Source organism: Somniosus microcephalus, chromosome 16 (assembly GCF_052327205.1).
Source record: "Somniosus microcephalus isolate GS21.2 chromosome 16, FLI_Smic_1.0, whole genome shotgun sequence".
NCBI classification, from domain to species: Eukaryota; Metazoa; Chordata; class Chondrichthyes; order Squaliformes; family Somniosidae; genus Somniosus; species Somniosus microcephalus.
The window spans coordinates 64759929-64772954 of record NC_141002.1 but is presented as its reverse complement, the minus strand read 5'-3'; positions in this window follow the sequence as shown (position 1 = coordinate 64772954).

Sequence of the window (13026 nt, the reverse complement as noted above, 5' to 3'; positions counted from 1 at the left end):
TCAACCTCGTGAACCTTCTCTGAATTGCCTCCAATGCAAGTACATCCCTCCTTAAATAAGGAGACCAAAACTGTACGCAGTACTCCAGGTATGGTCTCACCAATACCCTGTACAGTTGTAGCAGGACTTCCCTGCTTTTATACACCATCCCCCTTGCAATAAAGGCCAATATTCCATTTGCCTTCCTAATTACTTGCTGCACCTGCATGTTAAAGTTTTGTGTTTCATGTGCAAGGACCCCCAGGTCCCTCTGTACTGCAGCATTTTGTAATCTCTCTCCATTTAAATAATAATTTGCTTTTTTATTTTTCCTACCAAAAAGTGGATAACCTCACATTTTCCCACATTATACTTCATCTGCCAATTTTTTGCCCACTCACTTAGCCTCTCTATATCCCTTGGCAGATTCTAAGGGGGGAAAATTCAGTTGGTTTGCGCCTCCTGTTAGCGCCTTAAGAGGGCGCTAATGGAGCGCAAAGCAACTAGTGCCCGGGCGCGGCGATATCTGCGCCTTTCGCGGAATTGACCGGACATTTTGTGGCGGCGCTAAACAATACCGCCCGATCTCCTGCGCACGCAGATCTTGACGTCATTTGAGCGTGCAATGCCCTTGTGGCGCCCCGGAACGGAAATTGAGTGACGCCCCCATCCTTTCTGCCTGGCGCAACCAACGACAGGTAGACTGGAACGCTTCCCAGTCACTGTGGGGCTGGGGGGCGCTATTTAAAGGGGGCCTCTTCCTGGCTTTTTGTGTGGTAGACATTTTTGCACCACTCGTTCTGAGAGAGAGAGAGAGATTTTGAGAGAAAGAGAGAAAGAGACTTCTGCATTGAGTCAACGCTGTCTGAAGTAGTTTTGGCTTCTGACCATAACTTTGCAGGTACTTTGGTTTTTGACCTTCATTACTTTGATTGCCTAGATACTATGGGGGCTGCACTGATTGGGGGCGTCGTCCTGCGCCAGCAGATTCGGAGGGCACAGAGACGCAGAGAGAGAGTGGCAGGCATGGCCAGACGGAGGAGGGCCAACAGACCCCTGTACAGAAGGCCTTACCCTCCCAGGGTATTTTGCCAACAATTCTCCTATATTAATATGTCTGAGGAGCAGTGTTTGTGAAGGCTGTGCTTCAGCAAGGAGGTGGTCACTGAGCACTGCCACCTGCTTCAGCCAGATCTGCAGCCTCAACTGAGGAGCAGGACGTCTCTGTCGGTGGCAGTGAAGATAACAGTGGCTCTCAACTTTTATGCCACTGGCTCATTTCAATCAGCTACTGGGGACATCGCCAATATCTCCCAGTTCGCGGTGCATTGCTGCATCCGTCAGGTCACAAATGCCCTCTATAAAAGGAGACGAGAGTACACCTCTTTCCCCATGATCCCGGACAAGCAGCATGAACACACAATGGGCTTTGCGAGGGTAGCGGGCTTCCCCATGGTGCAGGGCGCCATTGACTGCACGCATGTGGCTTTGCGTGCTCCGCATGAGAATGCCGAGGATTTCCGCAACCGAAAGGGGTTCCATTCCTTAAATGTTCAGTTGGTCTGTGACCACAGACAGCTGATACTCGCTGTCAATGCCCACTATCCTGGCAGCAGCCACGATGCATTCATCCTGCGCCAGACTACTGTGGCAGAACTTTTCCAGGCACCGCATCACCCAGGTGGTTGGCTTCTTGGGGACAAGGGATATCCACTGTGCACCTGGCTGATGACACCGCACCGTATGCCCAACACCCTTGCTGAGCTGCGGTACAATGAGTGCCATCAAGCTACCAGGAACATCGTTGAGCGCACAATCGGCGTGCTCAAGCAACGGTTCCGCTGTCTGGACTATTCTGGAGGAGCCCTGCAGTACTCGCCTGAGCGAGTCTCCTACTTCGTTGTTGTGTGCTGCATGCTGCATAACCTGGCAATCCTCAGGACCCAGCCAATGCTACCAGGCCTTGGAGAACCAGCAGAGGAGGAGGAGGAAGAGGAGGAGGAAGATGAGGAGGATAATCACCAGCAGCACCAAGGCGGGAGGGAGGCCCACAATGTAGAAACTGGAAGGGCCATCCGTCAACAGCTGATAGCAAGCCGCTTCTAGGCCCCTGCTGAGGAAATGGCTTCTGCCATTGAGAACAACATGAATGAAATCAACCCGCAACCCCTAAGCCGGCCAAGGCAACAATGATTGCAAAGACCAAACATGTACATTTTGAATACAAAAACGTATTTATTTTACAAACTCTGTGTGTGTCATTTCCACGTGACAAACTAATAGAAAGAAACACACAAAAAATAGTCATTAACATAACTGGTTCTCACAACCTGGAGATAATGTCCAAAACACTAAAAAAAATTTGACCACGAGCCTCAGCCTTTAATAAAAAAATGAACAACATTTTGTCACACCACCTACTTTGTGCCCTTCGAGGGTGATCTCCTTCCCTTGCGCACTTCCCCCCATCCCACCCTACTGCTGCTCCATAATGGGACCCCAGTGGCTGCAGCAAGGCTGCTGGAAGGCTGCTGATTGTCACAACCTGAGACTGCAGATGCCCTTGAAGGACGGCCTTGACCAGCTCTGGGCCTGGAGGGCCCGGCTGCAGACTGCACCAACTCTGCATGGGCGGCAGCAGTCTGTCCTACAGGCGGTGGCAAGTGCAGGGGAGAAGTGACAGTGGTGGCAGCAGGAATGCCGTCATCTTGAGAGAGGAGAGCAACTCCCTGCTCGACCGACACACTGGCACTCCCACGGGGCAGCACTTCAGCATCCAGAGCAATCTGCTGGAACACAGATTGCTGGCCTGCTGTGGCGCGGTGAGAGCCCCGGGGAAATGTGTCCGAACCAGCGAGGATGGCAGCAGTCAGTGCTCGCATGGCCTCAATCTGAGTCTGCATGAGAACAGTCAGAGATGGTGTCATGGCAGCTAGTGACTGAATTACAGCACTAAGCATTTGCGTGGCATCCGCCTGTGCTCCAGTGAAGTGCACCACACTCCTTGCCAGTGATTCAATGGATTCGGGCACCCTTCCCCCTGCACCCATGAGCTAAGTGTGCCTGTGCTCCGCCTGGGTGTTCATTTCAGCGATGAGCCACTCCTCCTCTGCGTCCAGTGCAGCAGGACTCGCTGGAATACTCTCCCTCCAGGGAGAAGGCCCTCGAGCTTCCCTACCCCCATCGCATTGCTGCAGCCCGCTGGAGCTTCACCCTCATCAGATCCTTCCCCCCTGCTCCCCTCCAGGGAAGGCGTGTTCCCAGTATGGGCATGGGCTTCCTCAGGAGAGGGTGGCGCTGATGCTCCGGCTTCCTCTTCCTCCTCGCCTGCAGCTTCACCCCCACTGGTAGCTTGAGGGCCCATCTCCTCAGCTGATGAATCACCATCTGAAAGCAGGGAGGTACACTAGTGGCTTTGGCATGAGGACAGGGTGGCAGTAAGGGAGGAATAAGTGCAGCGATTTAGTAAGTTGGATTGAAAGTTTCAAAGGCTGGTGTTGTGAGGGACAACATAAGTGTGATGAAATATGCCATTCATCAGGCACTCTGTATTCTCTGTGTTTGATTGTGCCTGTGACTGTGACAAGCAGGGGAGTTTAGTTTCAGTTTCATTTCCTTACCTGTATTGTATTGTGTGTAGGGCTCCGCCCATACCTGGCCCCTACTTAAGCAGGCCCCAGCGTGTCTCACAGGCAGTACAGCAGATCTCTGGATGAGAGACACTTCTCCACTGTGTGTTACTTTCTGAGTTAATAAAAGCCTTGCTTTGCTCCGTTAACGTTGAGTCTCGGATTCATTGAGGCACATCAATTTTATTAACTCAATTTTCAACGCAATGGATCAACTCTTGAAACCCGAACGTTTGGATTTGGACCCGCATGCTTCGGATGCATCGGCACAATTCGGACACTGGTTTAAGTGTATGGAATTCTTCCTGGACAATTCCGCAGCCATCACAGACGCTACGGACGCTGAAAGTATGAAACTCGGAATCCTGCGGAATTGGGTAAGCCACCGGGTTTACCCCCTCATCCAAGACGCCGACACGTACCCGGCCGCCTGCGACATCCTAAAGGCGCATTACCAGCAGCCTACGAACGAGGTGTACGCTAGGCATCTGCTCGCTACTCGCACACAGCGACCTGGGGAATCGCTGGATGAGTTCCTAGTCACCCTGAAAACGCTTGGCAAAGACTGCAAGTGCCAAGATGTAAAAGCCGCAGTGTACACTGACGAGCTTGTTCGTGATGCCTTTATCACAGGCCTCAGCTCCATTTACATCCGGCAGAGACTGCTGGAAAAAACAGGATTGGACCTGAAACAGGCTGTGGACACAGCGCGATCCCTAGATGTGGCCCAGAGAAACTCGGATGCCTACTCTTCAGCCCGCGCCGCCCACGCCGCCACGTGTACACCAAAGGCGCCGCCATCTTGGAAGGCATCTTCCCCGCCCGGCAGCCCGACACCGTCGGGGCCCCGCTCTCCCCCCAGAAGCCCTACGACAGCCGCGACGCGTCGGGGCCCCAACTGCTACTTCTGCGGGCAGCCGAAGCACACCAGAAACCTGTGCCCGGCGAAAGGCACCACCTGCTTTAAGTGCGGTAAGAAGGGGCACTTCGGGAAGGTTTGCAGAGGGAACCCCGCTGGAAAACCCGCCACCGCCGCGTGTGCGCCGTGGGAGCGGCCATCTTGGACGCCATCTTGCCCGACCTCGTGGGGTCCGTCATCTTGTGAGCAGACAGCGTGGGTGCCATCTTGTCTCGATCAGGGCCCTACAGTGGCATTGGTCACAGTGGACCAGACCAGACCGCACCCGCTATCCAAATCAATGGTGGACATCGAGGTAAACGGGTGCGGGGTTAAATGTTTAATTGACAGTGGAAGCACGGAGAGTTTTATCCACCCTGGACTAGCACAACAACTCTCTCTAACGGTGGTCCCTGCTCGGGGCACCATCTCTATGGCTGATAAAACCCAGACATCGACCATTATGGGTTACTGCGCGGTACAATTGTCCGTTAACGGAACTGTATACGATAATTTTAAATTACTAATCATGAAGAGTCTATGTGCGAGCGTGATCTTGGGCCTGGATTTCCAGTGCCACCACCAAAGCATCACGCTCAATTACGGTGGGTCCCAGCCGCCCCTCACAGTGTGCGGTCTGGCTACCCTGAAGGTAAAGCCGCCTTCGCTATTCGCGAACCTTACTCCCAACTGCCGGCCAATAGCGACCAAAAGCAGGAGGTACAGCTGGGAGGACAGGTGGTTTATCGCGACCGAGGTGGACAGGCTGCTGAGGGAGCGCGTTATTGAACGCAGCAACAGCCCGTGGCGCGCCCAAGTGGTGGTGGTGAGGGGCAGCGAGAAGAAACGGATGGTGATCGACTATAGCCAAACGATCAACATGTACACCCAACTAGACGCCTACCCGCTACCCCGCATATCAGAAATGGTGAACCAAATTGCCCAATACCGGGTGTTCGCCACCATCGACCTCAAGTCAGCGTACCACCAGCTCCCTATCAGACCAGAGGACCGCCCATACACCGCCTTCGAGGCGAACGGACGCCTCTACCAATTCCTCAGAGTCCCCTTTGGGGTGACGAATGGGGTCTCGGTCTTCCAGAGGGATATGGACCGCATGGTCGATGACCACCACTTGCAGGCAACCTTCCCCTACCTCGACAACGTCACCATCTGCGGTCACAACCAGCAGGATCACGACTCGAACCTCGAGAGGTTCCTGAAAACCGCACAAAAACTCAACCTCACTTACAACGAGGACAAGTGCGTTTTCAACACCACGCGCCTCTGCATACTAGGCAGCGTGATGGAGAATGGGGAATTCGGACCAGACCCCGACCGATTGCGCCCCCTACGGGAGCTGCCCCTGCCCAACACTCCCAAAGACCTGAAAAGGTGCCTGGGGTTATTTTCTTATTATGCCCAATGGGTCCCCAACTACTCCGACAAAGCCCGCCCCCTCTTGAAAGCATCCTCTTTTCCGCTCTCTGCTGAGGCCCATGCCGCCTTCAAAAGCATTAAGCGGGATATTGAGCGGGCCACGCTACAGGCAGTGGACGAGAACACTCCATTTCAAGTGGAAAGTGATGCGTCTGACTTTGCCTTGGCGGCCACCCTCAACCAGGCTGGGCGGCCCGTAGCTTTCTTCTCGAGGACCCGCCAAGGGCCCGAGATCAGACACTCCTCCATGGAAAAGGAGGCCCAAGCCATCGTGGAGGCAGTGCGCCACTGGCGGCACTACCTAGCCGGCAAACGCTTCACCCGACTTACCGACCAGCCGTCGGTAGCGTTTATGTTCAATAATAAAGAGGGGGAAGATTAAAAATGATAAGATTCTTAGGTGGCGGATCGAGCTCTCCACCTTCGAGTATGACATCATTTACCGGCCAGGGGCCCTTAACGAATCCCCCGACGCCCTCTCACGAGGGATGTGTGCCAGCGCCACCGGGGATCGGCTACAGACCCTCCACAACGACCTCTGCCACCCAGGGGTCACACGGCTGTTCCACTTCATAAAGTCCCGCAACTTACCCTACTCGATTGAGGAAGTTCGGTCTCTGACCAGGAACTGCCGCACTTGCGCTGAGTGCAAGCCTCGGTTCTACCGCCCAGATAGAGCCCACTTAATCAAAGCTACATGGCCCTTTGAGCGGCTCAGCTTAGATTTCAAGGGCCCCCTCCCGTCAGTTGACCGCAATGTTTACTTCCTGAACATTGTGGACGAATACTCCCGTTTCCCATTCGCCTTCCCCTGCCCAGACATGACCAGCGCCACGGTCATTAAATGCCTCAACAGCCTGTTCTGCCTGTTCGGTATGCCGAGCTACATCCATACGGATAGGGGGGTGTCCTTCATGAGTGAAGAGCTACGCCAGTACATGCTGTCCAGGGGGATCGCCACGAGCCGTACCACCAGCTACAACCCCCAGGGTAACGGCCAGGTGGAGCGAGAGAACGGGACAGTATGGAAAGCAGTCACTCTAGCTCTAAGGACCAAGGGCCTCCCTATCTCCCGCTGGCAGGAAGTCCTCCCAGATGTGCTCCATTCGATACGGTCGCTATTGTGTACTGCCACTAATGCCACGCCTCATGAACGAATGTTTGTCTTTCCCCGGAAATCCACCTCAGGCGTATCCATGCCGTCATGGCTCTCCACCCCAGGTCCGGTATTTGTACGAAGGCATGTGAGGGGCCACAAGACGGACCCTCTCGTGGAGTCAGTGCACCTACTCCACGCCAACCCCCAATACGCGTATGTCCGGCACGCCGACGGAAGGGAGGACACCGTGTCCATAAAAGACGTCGCCCCAGCCGGTAACAACAACAACCACGACAACAACAGCAACAACGATCACAGCAATTCTTACCCACCCACTATCCTTTCATCACCCCCGGAAGAACATCGACCAACGGTGCCCCCACCAACTACCCCTTCAACAACCCTGGCGGCGCCCCCGGCAGAGACCCAGGAGGCCACCGGGGACACCCAGCCGACATCCGCGGCACCACAACAGCTACGTCGGTCACAGAGGACTATCAAACCCCCGAACAGACTAAATCTGTAGAAGGGGTGAATGTGATGAAATATGCCATTCATCAGGCACTCTGTATTCTCTGTGTTTGATTGTGCCTGTGACTGTGACAAGCAGGGGAGTTTAGTTTCAGTTTCATTTCCTTACCTGTATTGTATTGTGTGTAGGGCTCCGCCCATACCTGGCCCCTACTTAAGCAGGCCCCAGCGTGTCTCACAGGCAGTACAGCAGATCTCTGGATGAGAGACACTTCTCCACTGTGTATTACTTTCTGAGTTAATAAAAGCCTTGCTTTGCTCTGTTAACGTTGAGTCTCGGATTCATTGAGGCACATCAATAAGAACATAAGAAGTAGGAGCAGGAGTAGGCCATACGGCCCCTCGGGCCTGCTCCACCATTCAATAGGACCATGGCTGATCCGAATCTAGACTCACGTCCACTTCCCTGCCCTCTCCCCATAACCCCTAATTCCCTTATCTGCTAGGAAACTGTCTATCTCCATTTTAAATTTATTTAATGTTGCAGCTTCCACAGCTCTCTGGGGTAGCAAATTCCATAGATTTACTACCCTCTGAGTGAAGAAGTTTCTCCTCATCTCAGTTTTGAAAGGGCAGCCCCTTATTCTAAGATTATGCCCCCTAGTTCTAGTCTCACCCATCAGTGGAAATATCCTCACCGCATCCACCCGATCAAGCCCCCTCACAATCTTATATGTTTCGATAAGATCGCCTCTCATTCTTCTGAACTCCAATGAGTAGAGTCCCAACCTACTCAACCTTTCCTCATACGTCAACCCCCTCACCTCCGGAATCAACCGAGTGAACCTTCTCTGAACCGCCTCGAGAGCAAGTATATCTTTTCTTAAATATGGAAACCAAAACTATACGCAGTATTCCAGGTGGAAGGAGAGAGGACAAAAAGGTGATGACCTTACCATTGCTGTCCAGAACAGGGTCAGCCTCTCCAGTGGTGACGGGACCGATCACCCGGCTTGCCACAATCCTGTGGACATGCACCTCAAGATCGCTGAGGGGCTGCAGCTGAGGCCGCCCTCCACCCGTCCATTGCTGCTGTCTCCTATTATGAGATAGCTTGGCCTGCAAGAAAAAGGACGGCGTCTGAGTAAATATACAGCCATGGTCCTGCCTGATGTGCCTCCCATAGTTGAATAGCCCTTACTGTATGTAGCCATGGTCTTGCCTGATGTGCCTCCCATAGTTGAATAGCCCTTACTCTATGCAGCCATGGTCTTGTCTGATGTGCCTCCCATAGTTGAATAGCCCTTACTGTATGCAGCCATGGTCTTGCCTGATGTGCCTCCCATAGCTGAATAACCCTTACTGTATGCAAAGTGTGGAATGTGCGTGTGTGTTTGATGAAAGGGCCATAGCTGTTGGATGAGTGTTGGGCATTGGGGCTTTTAAGACCCTCTGGCCATAGAGTGAGGTTGAGATGGAGGGATGGAGAGGTTTTGAAAAAAAGCCACTTACCCTGACGACCCGAGTGAGGTCGTTGAACTTTTTTCTACATTGGATATGGATCCTGGGCACCATGCTCCTTGAGGAGATGCTCTGAGCCACCTCCCTCCACACTCTTCTGTACTCGCATGGCAAAGGCCTCCTGCCACTCTCTGGGTACAGTATAGATCTTCTGCGCTCCACCGCGCCAACCAGAGCCTCCCAGGTCCTCTCGCTGAAGCGCTGTGCTCGCTTTCTGGCCCTCTCCATAGTCCTTGCCTGCAAGATTTAGCCACAGGTCTGTCCAGGCCGAGATTCAAGGCTCCAATGAGCAGGGTGTGGCTGGAGAGCAAGATCGACCCTCCCCTTTAAGACCTGGCCAGCGCCAGTGTGTCTGTGTTCAATCGCTAACTGACAGCACCTGCGCTGCGCCCGTGCTCTGAGGTAGCGTCTCACTTCTCAGCCTTTGCGCCTTATGAGAGGTGTGTAGCACCTGATTTAGCGCTCCAATCACCTCCAGCGGCGATAAAAGCCAAGTTTGCTGTAGGAGGCAATAATTAGCGCCAGGCGCTAAATTTTGCGCACGGCTGATAACGGCGCCCCAAATGGGGCGATACTGAATTTCTCCCCCTTTGTGTCCTCTTCACAACTTGCTTTCCCACCTATCTTTGTATCATCAGCAAATTTGGCTACAGTACACTTGGTCCCTTCATCCAAGTCATTAATATAGATTGTAAATAGTTGAAGCTCCAGCACTGATCCCTGTGGCACCCCACTAGTTACAGTTTGCCAACCTGAAAATGACCCATTTATCCCGACTCTCTGTTTTCTGTTAGTTAGCCAATCCTCTAACCATACTAATATATTACCCCCAACCCCATGAGATCTTATCTTGTGCAGTAACCTTTTATGTGGCACCTTATCGAATGCCTTCTGGAAACCAAATACACTGCATCTACTGGTTCCCCTTTATCCACCCTGCTCGTTACATCCTCAAAGGACTCCAACAAATTTGTCAAACATGATTTCCCTTTCATAAAACCATGCTGACTCTGCTTGACTGTATTATGATCTTGCCCACATTTCCCCAATTCAAGAGAAGTATGAATACTCATACTGACTGATGCAACAAGAACATGATCATGAAATACATTAGTATAGAATTATAGGTGTTAAAAACATCACTAGGAATTGGCAAAAGAAAATCATTGGCCCTGAAATTAGGATCGGGGGCTTGCCGCGCGTGCAAGCCCTCGATGTGCACTCACCCTGCGCGCCGACATCTGAAGCCCGGGCCTGCTTGCATTTCCTGTCACTGGCCCGGTTCAGATGTTGGCGCACTGTGCTTACCTGATCCAACGGCGTAGTTAGTGCGATGTGCCGGCTGGGATCAGGTGAGCACTGTGCAGCCAATCAGGGGAGGGGAAACTCATTCATGAGTTTGACAGTAACAGCTGTCAAACTCATGAAAACTCCTGGCCCCAAAACACTACTTAAACCTGAAAGAAAATTAAAAAAAACATTGCACTACTTAAATGAACAATAAAGAACTCTGAAAACTATTTAAAACAATAATTTTAAAATTAAAAAAAAAAAATTATATAAAAAATCGGGGCTAAAACTAAACTTACCTTACTGTATATTCTTTAAAAATAACAAATATGTGGAAAAAAAATTCTCAATTGTACTAAAAACCCACTTACCTGAAAAACTAAGTACTTACATGTGATTTTTCAATGCGTAAAGACCGGAGGCCTTTACACACGCGCAACTCTGAAAAAAAAAAAGGAATTTCACTGCGCATGCACTGCCTGTGCAGTCGCGCGCGTTCTGCCTCTTAACCCCTTGGGTCAGAGGACAGGAAATGTCGGTTTTCAGCGCATGCGCTGTGCATGCTGAAAACCGGCAATTCCTCCGGGCACACGCATGAGTACCCCATCCGTACTCACGCGTTGTGCCCGGAATTACTGGGCCATTATCAGATTTTAAAACAACAAATTTATGAAGAGAATTCAGCCATTTGAGGGGAGAAATTTGGTATCTAAGTGCCTCCAGTTAGCACCTGGCAGGGGCACTAATGGAGCGCTGAGGCGGGCAAATCCAGCGCCGCATGCCAAATTCGGCCCACCCATAGCGCCGCCGCTATGAGTTAGTGCCGGGGACTTCAGCACCAGGCAGATCGTGACATCAGTGAGCAGGCAACGCTCACTGGGTGCCTGATCTGTGAAATTGATTATCGCCCCGCCTTAGCGCCTCGCCCTGACAGCGACAGGGAGAGGAGGCGTGAAGCAGTCGGCAGCTGGCTCCAGGGGCGCTACTTAAAGGGATCATGAGTAATGAGTCGCAGCTCTCAGGTTAGTGCTGTTTCACTGCTTCCTTGTCAGTTTGACATTGTGAAACAGTTTAATTCAGTCATTCAAAGGTTGTTTAGTCTCCAGAGTGTTGTGGCTATTAAAAATTAGGTACATTTATTCTCACAACATATCAAAGTGCTCACCTTCATTACATTAATGGGGGCTGTACTGTCAGTCAACCTGGCCCTCCAGAATCTACAGTGGAGGGAGTGCAGGCAGTGAGAAAGATTGGAACATGTGGCCAGAGGGAGGAGGAGGGCCATGAGGGCTCTCAACAGGAGGCCTTACCCTCCAAGGATATTTCGACAGCCCTTCTCCTACCTTCAATTAAGTGAGGAGCAGTGTGTTAGAAGGCTCCGCTTCACCAAGGAGTTGGTCACTGAACTCTGCCACCTCCTGCAACCAGACCTCCAGCCTCAGATTAGAGTGACCACGGCTCTCTCAGTGGCAGTCAAGGTCACCGTTGCCCTCAGTTTCTTCGCAGCGGATCCTTCCAGTCTGCAACAGGAGACATAGCTAACTTTTCGCAGTTCGCCATCCATCGCTGCATCCAGGAGGTCACAGAGGCTCTCTACAGTAGGAGAAGGGACTACATTTCCTTCCCCATCATCAGAGGGAAGCAGGACGAGCATGCATGTGGCTTTGCCAGGATAGCGGGATTCCCCATGGGGCAGGGCACCATTGAATGCACCCGCATGGCTTTGCATGCACCGCATGACAATCCTGACATGTTTCGTAACCGCAAAGGCTACCACTCATTTAAAGTGCAGTTGGCGTGCGACCACAGACAGCGAATTCTCAATGTGAATGCCTGCTATCCTCTCAGCAGCCATGATGCCTTCATCCTGCACCAGACCAGTGTGCCAGAACTCTTCCAGCCACCTCGTCAAGCTCGTGGCTGTCTGGTCGGAGACAAGGGGCTGGATTTTAACTCAGGTGCGGGCTGGTGTCGTTTTATCCGAATTTCGTGTTTCCCACACAAATCTAAATGGATGTGGGAGATTGATGCAATTTTAACTTAATTGGCCAATTGATTTCCAACGTGTGTGAAGCCTTTGCAAATGGGTTTTTCATGACTGAAAGTCCCCTCCGATGACGTCATAATTGCTGCTGCATTTAAGGTCCACAGCAAGCCTTGCTTCTTCTGCAGACTGCCAAGCTTCTTGACTGTGCAGTGTGAGGGAGCTACAGCAAAAATGACAAACAGGAGGGCAAGATCAGCTCCTCGCTTTGACGAGGCGGCACTGCAGGCATTAGTCGATGGGGCTAGGGCCAACAGGGAGGTGCTGTTCCCTTCATCAGGGAGGAAGAGGCCTCCCACTCAGACCAAGGCTGTGTGGATGCAGGTGGCTGAGGAGGTCAACTCCTTGGGAGTCACCCACAGAACCTGGATACAGTGCAGGAAAAGATTTCATGACCTTCAGCGTACGGGAAAAGTGAGTCTGAATTTCCCATCACCCTCAATCTGAACCCCATTGCCTTTCCTCACCAGCACTCAGCCTTAGCAATCTCTTCCTCCACATCCCACTTGACACTGACATCCATGCACACTTACCAATTCCTTCTCTCTCTATGCTCACATTCACATAACTATTCCACCATGCAGCCCTCATACTCCCTATCACTCTGATGCTTTGAACACAACTGACAACACACAGGGAGGGCCCTTGGTCTTGC